Consider the following 13,080-nt stretch of genomic DNA (forward strand, 5'->3'; position numbering starts at 1 on the left):
GAGTGACAGAGAGAGGGAGAGAGGGAGAGAAGGAGAGAGGGAGATAGAGAATAGAAACAAAAGACTATCCAGGAAACATTTAAAAATAAACAGAAGAGAACAGAAGGAAGTTCAGAAGGGAATACCAACAAGCAATGAAGCATCAGTACTAGAGTGTAAAATTTATTATATACTTTAAAATAAGCTGTATGTAATAGAAATCCTCAGTTTCATAAACAATCATCTTTTTTCTATCCATATTCATGTTTATTGATGTTTGTCAGGTTCCTAATAAAAAAGAAAATTTAATTTAAAAAAGAAAAGAAAATGACAGTGAGCTATCTGCTGAGTTATTGAAGAAAGCAGAAAAATGACCTGAAGGACAGTGGGATAGGTATTGACATGAATCTTGATAGAGAACAGGAATGAGGGTTGATATGAGAACTTATTTTAAAAAGGGGGAGAAGAGTCAATATTCCATATGTGACCTTGGACAAGTCACTTAATTTCCCTGGACCTCAGTTTCCTCATCTGTAAAATGAGGGGATTGGTCCAAATGGTCTCTGAGGTTTCTTGCAGAACTATGTCTATAATCCTATGGGATCCTCTGAACCAATAAACTAAGAGTTCAGAGACACACTGCCCAAGGTCCTCAAGAAAATATTTTAAATGCCAGCCACCCAGCCCTTTCCTTACCAGACCCTGCTGGAGGCTCATCTATCTCTTTGACTTAAGATAAAGGTTAAAGACCCTGCTCTCTGGGGATATGGTCCTAGAGACCTGGATTCTTTTCCTGACACCCATCCTCCAATCAAGCTCTTTTTAAAAAGAATATATATATATATATATGTATATAAATTTATGAAATAAAACAAACATTTCCATAACATAGTATAATAAAAAAATTGCTCATGAAACCACAAACTCACTATTCCTTTTAAATACATAACAAAATTATCATGTAAATTTCCTTTTTCCCTTCCCTCCCTCTCCCCTAACCCCAGAAATGGCTACCATTAGACACAAATACGTATTTGTACATATGTATATATATGTATATAACATATATATAATTATTCTATACATACTTGTATTTGTCACATCTTTCTCTGGATGCAGATAGCATCTTTCTTCACATGTCCTTTATAGTTAATTTGGGTATTTATAATAGACAAAATGACTTGGTTGCTCAGTCATTCTTAAAACAATATTGCTGTTACTGTATACAATGTTCTCTTGATTCTGCTCATTTCACTCTTCTTTATTTTGTGCAAGTCTTTCCATGTTTTTCTAAGATCATTGATCTCATCATTTCTTATAGCAGAGTAGTATTCTATCACAACCATACACCGCAACTTGTTTAAGCATTCACCAGTTGATGAACATCCCAGCAATTTCTAATTCTTTGCCACCACAAAGATAGCTGCTATAAACAATCAAGCTCTTCCTCTACCTCTGACTTTCCAGCTATGATTTAAGGACCAAAACCTTTACCGTTCAACCATCAGTACTGAGCAACCACTTTGTTATAGAGCCGTGAGGAGGAGAGAGGGGATCCAAAGAATGCAAAGATTCTAGGCTAGCCTCTGGTTAAGGGGAATGAGATATTTTCCACAAGCTGGTTTGAGTTCTTGGGTAAAACCTCTGCCTACCTCCCTTTCTGCACCAGTGAAGTTGACAGCCTGGGCTTTTCTCCAACTGTCCATAATAACCCTGAAGCTGAATTGCTCATCCTGGGAGATTCTCAGAGTCTAGATCTGATTGTAGCGGGCAACTGAGCAAAATCCTCATGGTCCCCAACACCGGTTCCTTTTTTTTTTTAATCTGTCCTTGTTACTTTGAAGCCTGGAAGAAGGAAGACTCTGGATGGAGGGACCAGATGCACTGCTCTGAATCAGAAGACATCCCTACATTCATAGATGATGACTTTGGCAAGTTAAAAAATGTTGGACGATCTTGCTGTAAGTAGACAAGAGGTCAGCATCTCATAGCCTCGGGCAACTTGGAAATACAGAAAAATCAGAGAGGATGGGGGAGGTAGCTTGCAGGAGCAGAAAAAGGAGTTCTGCCACCAGGAGGCAGAATTTGCAGAAGGAACTCAAAAGGGACTTTTTCCTGAAGTGCCACAGGAAAGGAGTAAGGGGGCCAAGCCCTGGGTTCTAATTCCCTTGCTAGGATGGGGGTGGGGAAGGGATGTTAAAGTTACAGAAAAAGTGGCAGGGAACTGTGGCTTCCTTTTAGATAGATTTAACTAAAACTGCTGTCACTTCTATGAATGTTTACCTCTGTTCACGTTTGGGGTCTGTGTGTATTAAGAGGAACATCCAACTACAACATTGGAAAGCTAGTATCTATTCTGGACATTGCCATGGACTAGTTCTATGGCTTTGAGCTTTGCTTGTGAGACACAGTTTCCTCATTTGTCAAATGGGGATAATAAGTCTAGTGGAGGTAATTGAAGGAACTCCCTACCCCCAGTTGCTGAGCATGGTTTCAGAGAAACACATTTTCTGGCTCAGTGCTGAAGGACTTGTGCTTTAGGATGATAAAGCAATCCCCATATTGGTCCCTAGATCCCCATGGGGGAGGGAAAAGGAAGAAGCTGATACATCAATAAAGATGGGGCATTTAGTAAGAAGAGTTGCCCACTAAGTAGATTTTAAAAGGAGAAGTAACTTCGGTTATCATCCTGTCTCTTCGTATGTGTTGAATATGTAGGGCCTCCTTGAGCCCCTCTTTCTGACTTTCAACCAGATTATAGACCAAAATCTCACACCACATGCCAAGACAAGCTCCAAAAGGTGTTACATCATAACAAAAATCAGAGAAGCAAGGAAGAAATTACTTGTCAGATCTTTGGATGGGAGGAAGTTCGTGACCAGACAGGCGAGAGATAGATATAGACCAGAGAAGGTAGAGAGGATCACTGAAGGTAAAATGGACAATTTTGATAACATGAAATTCAAAAGCTTTTGCACAAATAAAATGAAGGCAGTTAAAATGAGAAGAGAAGTAGGTAAATGGGGAGAGGGGAAATCATTGCAGCAAGTTTCTCTGATGAAGATCTCGTTTTTAAGATATATAAGGATCTGACTCAAATTTATGAGAATAAGCCACTTGCCAACTGATAAATGGTCAAAGGATATGAATAAGCAGTTTTCAGAGGAAGAAATCCAAGCTAATAATAGCCATATGAAAAAACATTCTAAATCGCTAATAATTTAAAAAATTAAAATTAAAATAATTCTGAGGTTCTACCTCATACATACATGATTGTCAAAGTTGGACCCCCCACCAAAAAAAAAGAATAACAAATGTTGGAGGGTCTTCCAGAAAATAGGTACATGAATGCACTGTTCGTGGAAATGTGAACAGGTCCAGCCATTCTGGAAAGTAATTTGGAACTGTGCCCCAAAAGCTATTAAAATGGGTACATCCGTTTGACCTACTGATTTACTAGGTCCGTAACCCAAAGATATCAAAGAAAGTGGAAAAGGACTTATATGTACAAAAATATTTATACCAGCTTTTTTCTGTGGTGCCAAAGAATTGGAAACTGAGGAGGAGCCCATCAGTTGGGGAATGGCTGAACAAGTTATGGTATATGAATGTGATGGAATACTACTGTGTTGTAAGAAATGACAGAGGATGGTTTCAGAGAAACCTCAGAAGACTTGTATGAACTAATGTGGAGTGAAGTGAACAGAATCAGGAGAATAACTTATATAGTAATAACAATATTGTAAAGACAAACAACTTTGAAAGATTTAAGAACTTTAATCAATACAATGACCAATCAGGACTCCAGAGGACTCATGTTGAAACATGCTACCCACCACCTGGTAGAGAGGTGATGGACACAGGATGCTGAATGAGACATATATTTTTAACGTAGCCAATGACAGAATTTATTTTGCTTGACTATACATTTATAACAGGGGTTTTATTTGCTTGGGGATGAGAAGGAGAGAGAGTTGGCAAGGAAAGAAGACACTTTCATTTTTTAAAAATTTATTTTTTAAAAAGAGGTTCTGGAAAGAGTATGGCAGAAACTAGGCATAGACCAAATTCTCACACCATATACCAAAATAAAGTCAAAATGGGTTCATGATTTAGATATAAAAGCTGATACTGTAAGCAAACTGGGAGAGCAAGGAATAGTTTACCTATCAGATCTATGGAGAACAAAAGAATTCATGACCAAACAGGAGATAGAGAACATCACGAAAAGCAAAATGGATAATTTTGATTACATTAAATTGAAAAGTTTTTGCACAAACAAAGCCAACGCAACTAAGATTAGAAGGAAGGTAGAAAATTGGGAAAGAATTTTTACAACCAGTCTCTCTGATAAGAGCCTTATTTCTAAAATATATAGAGAATTAGTCAAATTTATGAGAATACAAGCCATTCGCCAATTGATAAATGGTCATAGGATATGAACAGACAGTTCTCAGATGAAGAAATTAAAACCATCTGTAGTCATATGAAAAAATGCTCTAAATCACTATTGATTAGAGAAATGCAAATCAAAACAACTCTGAGGTACCACATCACACCTATCATATTGGCCAACATGACAAAATGATGAATGTTGGAGAAGATGTGGGAAAATTGGAACACTAATGCATTGTTGGTAGAGTTGTGAAATGATCCAATCATATTGGAGAGCAATTTGGAACTATGCCCAAAGGGCTATAAAAATGTGCATACCCTTTGACCCAGCAATACCACTTCTAGGGCTATATCCTGAAGAGATCACACAAATGGGAAAAGGACCCACATGTACAAAAATATTCATAGCAGCTCTTTTTGTGGTGGCAAAGAATTGGAAATTGAGGGGATACCCATCAATTGGGGAATGGCTGAGCAAGTTGTGGTATATGAATGTGATGGAATACTATTGTGCTGTAAGAAATGATGAACAGGCTGACTTCAGGAAATCCTGGAAAGACTTGTATGGTCTGATGCTGAGTGAAGTGAGCAGAACCAAGAGAACATTGTACACAATAACAGCCACGTTGTGTGATGACTAATAGTGATAAACTTAACCCTTCTTGGCAATACAAGGATCTAAGACATCTCCAGAGGCCTTGTGATGGAAAATGCTATCCACATCCAAAGAAAGAACTATGGAAGTTGAATTGCTATTTTTTTCTTCTCTTCTGTTGAGTTTTGTTTCCTCTTTCTGATGGTTCCTCCTTTTGGTTTTAATTTTTACTTACAACATCACTAATGTGAAAATATGTTTAATATGAATGTAAATGTATAGCCTATATCAGATTGTGCAATGTCTTGGGGAGGGTGGTGGGGAGGAAAGGGGAGAAAAATTTTAGACTCAAAAGCATACGGAAGTGATTTTTGATAAATCAAAATAAATTAATAAAAAAAAGAGGTTCTGGGTCTGGGTAAAGGTTGCCCAGTAAGAGGTGACCTCTTTTCAGAGAAGTTAACCTCTGCTAGAAGTAGGAGCCAAACCATGCCCTCCCTGCCTTACCTGAAGAAATAGACCTTGAGTGAATTGTTTGGAATGGACAGGCATACCTCATTTTATTGCACTTTGTTTTATTGCGCTTTGTGGATATTGCATTTTTTACAAGTTGAAGGTTCCTGGCAACCTTGTGTTGATCAAGTCTATCAGCATCATTTATCCAATAGTATGTGCTCACATATTGTCTCTGTGTCACATTTTGGTCATTCTTACAATATTTCAAAACTTTTTCATTATTATTATATCTGTTATAATAATCTGTGATCAGTGATCATTGATGTTACAATTGTAATTGTTTTAGGGTTTACAAACCATGCCCATATAAGACGCCAAACTTAATCAATAAATGTGTGTGTTCTGACTGCTCCATTAACCTTCCCATCTCTCTCCTCCTCCTCCAGTCTCCCTATTCCCTGAGACACAACAGTGTTGAAATTAGGCCATTTAAAAACCCTAGAATGGCCTCTAAGTATTCAAGTGGAAGGAAGAATCAATCAATGTGTGGCAAACTTCATTGTTGCTTTATTTTAGGAAATTGCCACAGCCTCCCGAACCTTCCGCAACCACCACTCTGAACAGTCAGTAGCCATCAACATTGAGGCAGGACTCTCCAAGATTACAACTCCCTGAAGGCTCAACTGATGCCTAGCCCTTTTCAGCAATAAAGTATTTTTAAATGAAGGTGTTCATTTTATATTTTTTTAGACATAATACTACTGAACACTTAACAGACTATAATATAGTGTAACTATAACTCTTATATACACTGGAAAACCAAAAAATTCATATGACTCACTTTATTGCAATATCCACTTTCTTACAATATCAGCTTTATCATGATGATATGGAACTGAACCCACAATATCTCTGAGGTATGTCTGTACAGAACCAAAGTGAAAAGGAAATGCCTATTCAGCAATTCTCCAAAGTCTTTCATGTTTTAAGTATCACCCTCCTGGGAGATGCACACTTTTGTGTTTTGAATATTTCTTTTATTAATCATCAACATACATTTATGATGAACCTTCTATATGAGGAACTGTACCAAGTACTGGAGATACAAAGAAAGACAAAAATATGAACCCTGACCTCAAAGAACTCATATTCTGATGGGGAGACAACATTCAGTTAGTCAGCCAGTTAACAAATATTTATTTGGTGCTAAGTGCCAGGCATTGTACCAAGCACTGGGAATGCAAAAACAAGCAAAACAACAACAACAACAACAACAACAAATGCTTGCCGTAAAAGAGCTTACATTCTAATGGGAAAAGACAACATATAAAATGAAGCTGAAAGGGGAGGAAGAGGAAAAATGAAGGTGGGAAATGGTAGACTAGGTCAGAGTACAACCTGGAGAAGAATGAGAAATATGGCTGACTTGGGTGCACTTCTTAAATGAGAGTTCTAGGAGGCGCCATCCAATCAGAGGGAGAGGCCCCATCAAAGAGTACTTTTAAGGCATGAATTATGAGATTAAGAGGTTTCTGGGGCATGGTAGAGAAAGTCTCGAGTGTAGCCTGGAGAGGAATGATATGTGACCAGGCAAACAACCAAATACCTATAAGATATATACAGTGTAAATAAAAGGTAATCTGAGAGGGAAGGCACTAGCATTGGTGATGGTAGTGGGAAGGGACTAGGAAAAGCCTCCTGCAGAAGGCGCAATTTGAGCTGAATCTTAAAAAAAGCCAAGAAAGACAAGTGGTGAAGGAGAGTGAGAACTTTCCAGATATGGGAATAGCCAGTGAAAAGGTATGGAGTTGGCCATGGGAGATGGAGTGTTATGAGCAAAAAGCAGTAAGAAGGTCAGTGTCACTGGACTGTAGAATAACTGGAGATTTGGAGAGCCATTGGAGTTTATGAAATGGAAGGAGAGGATGACATGAGTAGAATTGTGCTTTAGGACGATCCTTTTGGCAGCTGAGTGGAAAATTGGGGAAAAACAAGACAGGAAGGCCAACAACCAGCAAGTTGTCAGTAGTCCAGATGTGTGATAAGAACCTGTATTGGGCTGATGGCAATGTTAGAGAAGAGAAGGCAATATATACAAGAGATATGGAGAAAGTAGACATGATGTTACTTGGCAATAGATTGAGTATGTGAGGTGAGGAGTTAAGGATGACACCTGGGTTACAAGTTTGAGTGACTGGGAGAATGGCGGTATCCTCAACAGTAAGATGGAAGTTTGGAAGAGATAATATTTGAGGGGAAGGATAATGAGTTCTGTTTTGGACATGTTGAGTTTAAGATGTCTACAAGATATCCAGTTTGAGATGCCCAATAAATAGTTGGTGATGTGAGACTGGATGTCCAGAAGGAGGTTAGAGCTAGCTAAATAGAGCAAGAATCATCTGCATTAGATTTGATGCAGAAATAAACAACTGCACTATACCTGAGCTACTTTGTACACTGAGTACCTTTTTAGAAGAGACTGTTAATCTCTTTTGGGGACATTTTAGACACGTCATTTTAAAGTTTTAAGAGATTGCTCCCAGAATTCCCAAAGTAGGGGCATAAAGAGTGAGGGATTGACTCTGATCTTTTTAGCTGGGCTCCTCTAGGACTAAATCAGTTTATGTGAGTCTAGAACAGGGGTGGGGAACCTGCAGCCTCAAGGTTACACGTGGCATTCTAGGTCTTTGGGTGCAGCCTTTTGACTGAATCCAAGTTTTACAGAACAAATCCTTTTATTAAGGGGATTTGTTCTGTGAAGTTTAGATTCAGTCAAAGGGCTGCACTTGAGGATCTAGAGGGTTACATATGGCCTCAAGGCTGAAGGTTCCCCATCCCTGGTCTAGAGATAGAGTCCTTAGTGGGAAAGGATGCCCTGTCATCTAGACTATGGGGTTTTACATATTCTTTGTGCTATCTCCTTCATAGGTTTTTTAAAATTCTGAATTAAACAAATGTCATCAAACATGAACATTTCAGGGGTCACAGAAGAAACTATGAATTTCCACTACATATAGTTTGCTTTTTAAGTGCATATTAAATTAAGCATGGTAATAACAAAATCATCCTCTTTCTCCATATCTCCTTCTGAACTTCCTTCTGATGTCTAATGTATTTTAAATGTTTTATTGATGTTCTTTTCTTTTGTTTCTTTTTTTTTGCATCTCTATCACTACCTGTCAAATCTCTACTCACTGATATAAGCCCTCCCTCATCCGAAATAAGTATAGTCAAACAAAACAAATGATCCCATTTGGCCACGTCTGAAATTTTATGCATCATTCTGAAGCTTTAGTCTGTCACATCCGTGTTGAGGGGTGTTAGGCATGTTTCATAATTATTCTTCTGAAGTCATGTTTAGTAGTTACATTGATCAGAGTTCTGAATTTTTTCAAAGTTGTTCTTTACATTATCATGACGATTATATAAATTGTTCACATTCTGCTCACTTCACTTTGCATCAGTTCATGTAACTTCCTGGGTTTCTTTGAATCCGTCCCTATGGCAAAATAGTAGTCCTTTATGTTCATATACCACAGTTTGTTCAACCTTTCTTCAGTTGATGGGCATCCACTTTATTTACAGTTTTTCTGCTACAATGAAAAGTGCTGCTATAAAGAAATGTGTACATATTACTTCTCTATTGGACTTCTTTGCATTGTACACCTAGGTGTGGTGTAGCTGGGGCAAAAGGTTTGCACCCTTTAGTGACTTTTAGAGAATAGTTCCAAATTGTTTTTCATAATGGTTGAACAAATTCATAACTCCAACAGTTGTCATTTTTCTCTTTTGTCATCTTTATCAGTTAGATGGGTGTAATGTGGAGACTTTCACCTCTCTCCCCTATGGCATTTTTCCTGGGAAAATCTGAGGTCTCTCTCTCTCTCCTGTTAGAGGAACTGAAATTGTAGGATGAACAAAACTCCATTGTTGGGCCTGGTTACAGAAAAGGAGACTCAACACTCAGCTGTGGCTTTGTGAACTATTTTTCTTTACTTGCCTGCTTTTCCTACAGCCAGACAATCCTTAACCTTTTACTAAAATAATAAAATTTCTTTTATTCTTCAGAAAAATGTTCGTCTGTAATTCTCTTATTATTGATGATTGGGAGCACTTTTATGTGGTTGTTGAACTACCAATTCATATCCTTCAACCACTTGTCCATTGAAGAACGGCTCTTGTTCTTTTTTAAAAAATAAATTTTATTGGTATAGTTTGTCTTTTATATCAAAAGCATTTCTCCCAGGCAACCCTTCCCAACAAACCAAACTCATATAACAAATAACATTTTTGAAGAAAAAATAAAAAGAGGAAAAAGAGACAAAACATCAGTAAAATTGATTGATACATTGAAAAAGTCTGAAAACTCTACACTCATGGACCTCTTTTCTCTGCAAAGAAACATGGTGAGAGTATCTTCCTGTATCTCTTCTTGCAACCATACTTGTTCTTTGTAATTTTGAAATATTTACTTTTGATTGTTTTGTGGCTGTTCTTTCCATTTACATTGTTGTAGTCATTATTTCTATTGTTTTCTTGACTCTTTGACTATTTTTTTGTATATTTGTATCAATTCCTTAAATATTTTAGATATGAAAAAGTTGCTGTAGATACATTTTCCCAGTCAGCTGCTATCCCTCTAGTTCTCGTGCATTGATGTCGTTTGTGCAAAATCTTTCCAAACAACTTTAAAAGACTTTAGAATTAATTAATGAAATGACAAACCACAATTCTGTTGGACCAAGGATGAAGCATACTGCCCATGTCCAAACAGAGAAATGATGGACTCAAAATGCATAATGAAACATATGTTTTTGGAAATGGTCAATGAGAGAATTTGCTTTGCCTGACTATACATATTTGTTATGAAGGTCTTCTTTTTCTTTTCCTTTTTTGCTTCAACTTAGAGAAGAAAGAAGAAATAAATACTTTTTAATTGAGAATATAATAAAATTAATTTAAAAACAAGATTTTCCAGTTTTATGTAATCTGATTGTCCATTTTATATTCTAACATCACCTCTATCCCTTGTTTAATTAAGAATTCTCCCCCTACCCATGGTTGTGAAAGGTATTTCCTTACTGTTTGATTGCTTCTGGATCTTGTGTACCTAACCTGTATATAGGAGTTTATTCTTTTTATTTGCTATGATCATCTCTATTCTTTGGTCAAGAAATCTTCCCCTTACCCATCATCGTGATAGTTCTTTCTCTTCTAATTTGCACATTATAATCCAAGTCACGCATTCTATTCATTTAGAACTTGTATATGATGTGATTGTTGATCTAAGTCCCATTTCTGCCAAATTACTTTCTAATATTCACAGGAGTTTTCGTTTAATAGGGACTCCCTACTATGATAGTTGGTGTCCTTAGATGTGTTGAATACTCTGCTACAGAATTTCATTTCTTCTGGGTTTTTGTATCTAATTTGTTCCAATGATTGACTTTTATGTATTTTTAAACAGTACTAATCATGTTAATGACTACTGCTTTGTAGTACAGTTTGAAATCTGATACCACTAGGCTCCCTTCCTTCTCATAGTCTTGGATGGGGAGCCTAGGCTTGGGTTTTGTCCTTGCAACAGTCCTAATGCCAATGTAGCTGTCCTGCCATAGTTTTTCATGGGAAGGCTGGGTCCTGCTACCATTCTATTCTTACTTCTGTAGCCCTTGTCTGGGATGGGGACCTGGGCCCAGACCTGGTTTCTGCCTCCTGCCCCTCCCCCAGTGGGCTGACCTCTAGTGTCTGTTCTTTTTGTCTCCTTGTACAGTCTCCTACTCATGGGGCTATGGCTTGAACCTTTCCCCCGATTTCCCTAGGCTGGCTTTGGCTCATTTCCCCAATGTGTGAAGAAGCCTGCACTAGTCTCAGCCCCTTCTCCTTTTGATCATCTTCTGGAAGGTCTGTAGCTTTGGCTTTGTTGAGATGTAGGCCTTGATCTGGCCCTGCCTACCTGAGCTCACATTGACTTACTTCACAGATTGTTATGACAAAAACACTTTGTAAACCTTAAAAGACTATGGAACAATGCTATTATTATAGTTATCTGTAAAATGAGGAGGTTAATCTAAAATGGAGACTCCAAGGTCTCCTCCAGATCCGGCATGATTGATGCTTACAATGTGTGTACAAGTATGTGGGTTTGAGGGTTCCCATTTGGCTATGTGGGTCACATGTGAAACTCCAGTTTTATATCTTATGCTGATTTGATGGATAATTTACCCATTTCCCCCAACTCCAAGAAGCTATATAAAAAAGACAAGGAAAACTAAGCTTAACCTGTGACTTTAACCTTAACCTACTCTCTGTAGTAGTAGAGAGTAACAGCCTACTCTCTGAGCAGCAGGTGCAGCTCCCATTGAAGACCTTGGAATCCAAAATAGTCTATAACAATTAGAGCCAGTAAGTCTCTTAGACTTTTTGAAGGAAGTCAGTTGTAGAAAGCAACAACACCTTGTGGGGATTTTGGCCAAGAAAGAGAGCACTGGGCCATTTCTCCTAAAAGCTGAAGGTCACTAGCCATTGTACTTGTGTGTACCTGTCATGTGTGTGAATGGCGGCAGTGTGGTACCCAGTTTATTGCTTGGGTCCTGCTACCCTTCTAATCTTACTTCTGCAGCCCTTGTCTGGTATGGGGACCCATCTTATTCTCCACCCTGATCTCTCCCAAAATTCTCCCCCACCTACCTACCCAAACACACTCCTCTAAATTCAGCAGCTCCAAAGAGGCAATTTGCTGAATTAGAAAGAATGAAGAATTCTTAGAGGACCTAGGTTTCAAATCCTGTCTGAGGGAAGCCTCTGCTTCCCTCAGTTTTCTTATCCCTAAGGTGAGGGAACAGCTATGAGGTATCTTCCAATGCTAAGTCTATGAGATCCTTTTAATATGCCCCACCCCTAGACTTGGTGATGTGGTTGCAAGCTTGATGGTTCATTCAGGTATAAGCAATACAGACACGTAAACAGCCTGTCCGCACCTCACCCGCTGAGTTACTCATAGTCCCTGACACACGTCCCCCGCCTCCCCTCCACCTACACACACATACACACACACATACATTCATCCTACAGCAACCCCACCCTATCTCCCTCCCTTCTCACCCCGTAGTGGGAAATAGCCTTGTGAATTGGAAATGGCTTCATTAAGCCGCAAGACTATTAAACCAGGAAAAGGAAATGAGCCGTTTCTAATCTCCACGTTCATCCCTAGGGCTCAGGGACTTCTACAACGCTGCTGAAAACCCGCGCTGATTCCAGCTATCGGGAACTCGAGCCCCAGAGACCTGCTCCGTTTGCTGGAAAGGCAAACTGTTTGAATTCCGGCTCCGATAAGTTGCACAGAGCTCAACCCGGACCATCCTCCCATCCTCCCACTCCCCCCCGCCCCCGCTGCTGGCAGGGCTAGCGGTTCCCTAGGGTTGAGGTTCCACCTGGCAACCGAGTCAGCGGTTTAAGGAAGCTGTGGTGCTTGGGGAGGGGGGTGTCGAGGTGAGGGAGAAGGGGGTAAAGCAAGTCTCAAACCTTGGAGCCCAAGATTTATTTCAACAATCCCACACCCAACCCTCATCCCCTATGACCGTCCTGGAATGATGGAACGAAACTGGCTGTGTGTGTGTGTGTGTGTGTGTGTGTGTGTGTGTGTGTGTGTGTGT

The sequence above is a fragment of the Vombatus ursinus genome, unplaced genomic scaffold, assembly GCF_900497805.2.
Source record: "Vombatus ursinus unplaced genomic scaffold, bare-nosed wombat genome assembly UNPS02008996.1, whole genome shotgun sequence".
Taxonomy (NCBI): Eukaryota; Metazoa; Chordata; class Mammalia; order Diprotodontia; family Vombatidae; genus Vombatus; species Vombatus ursinus.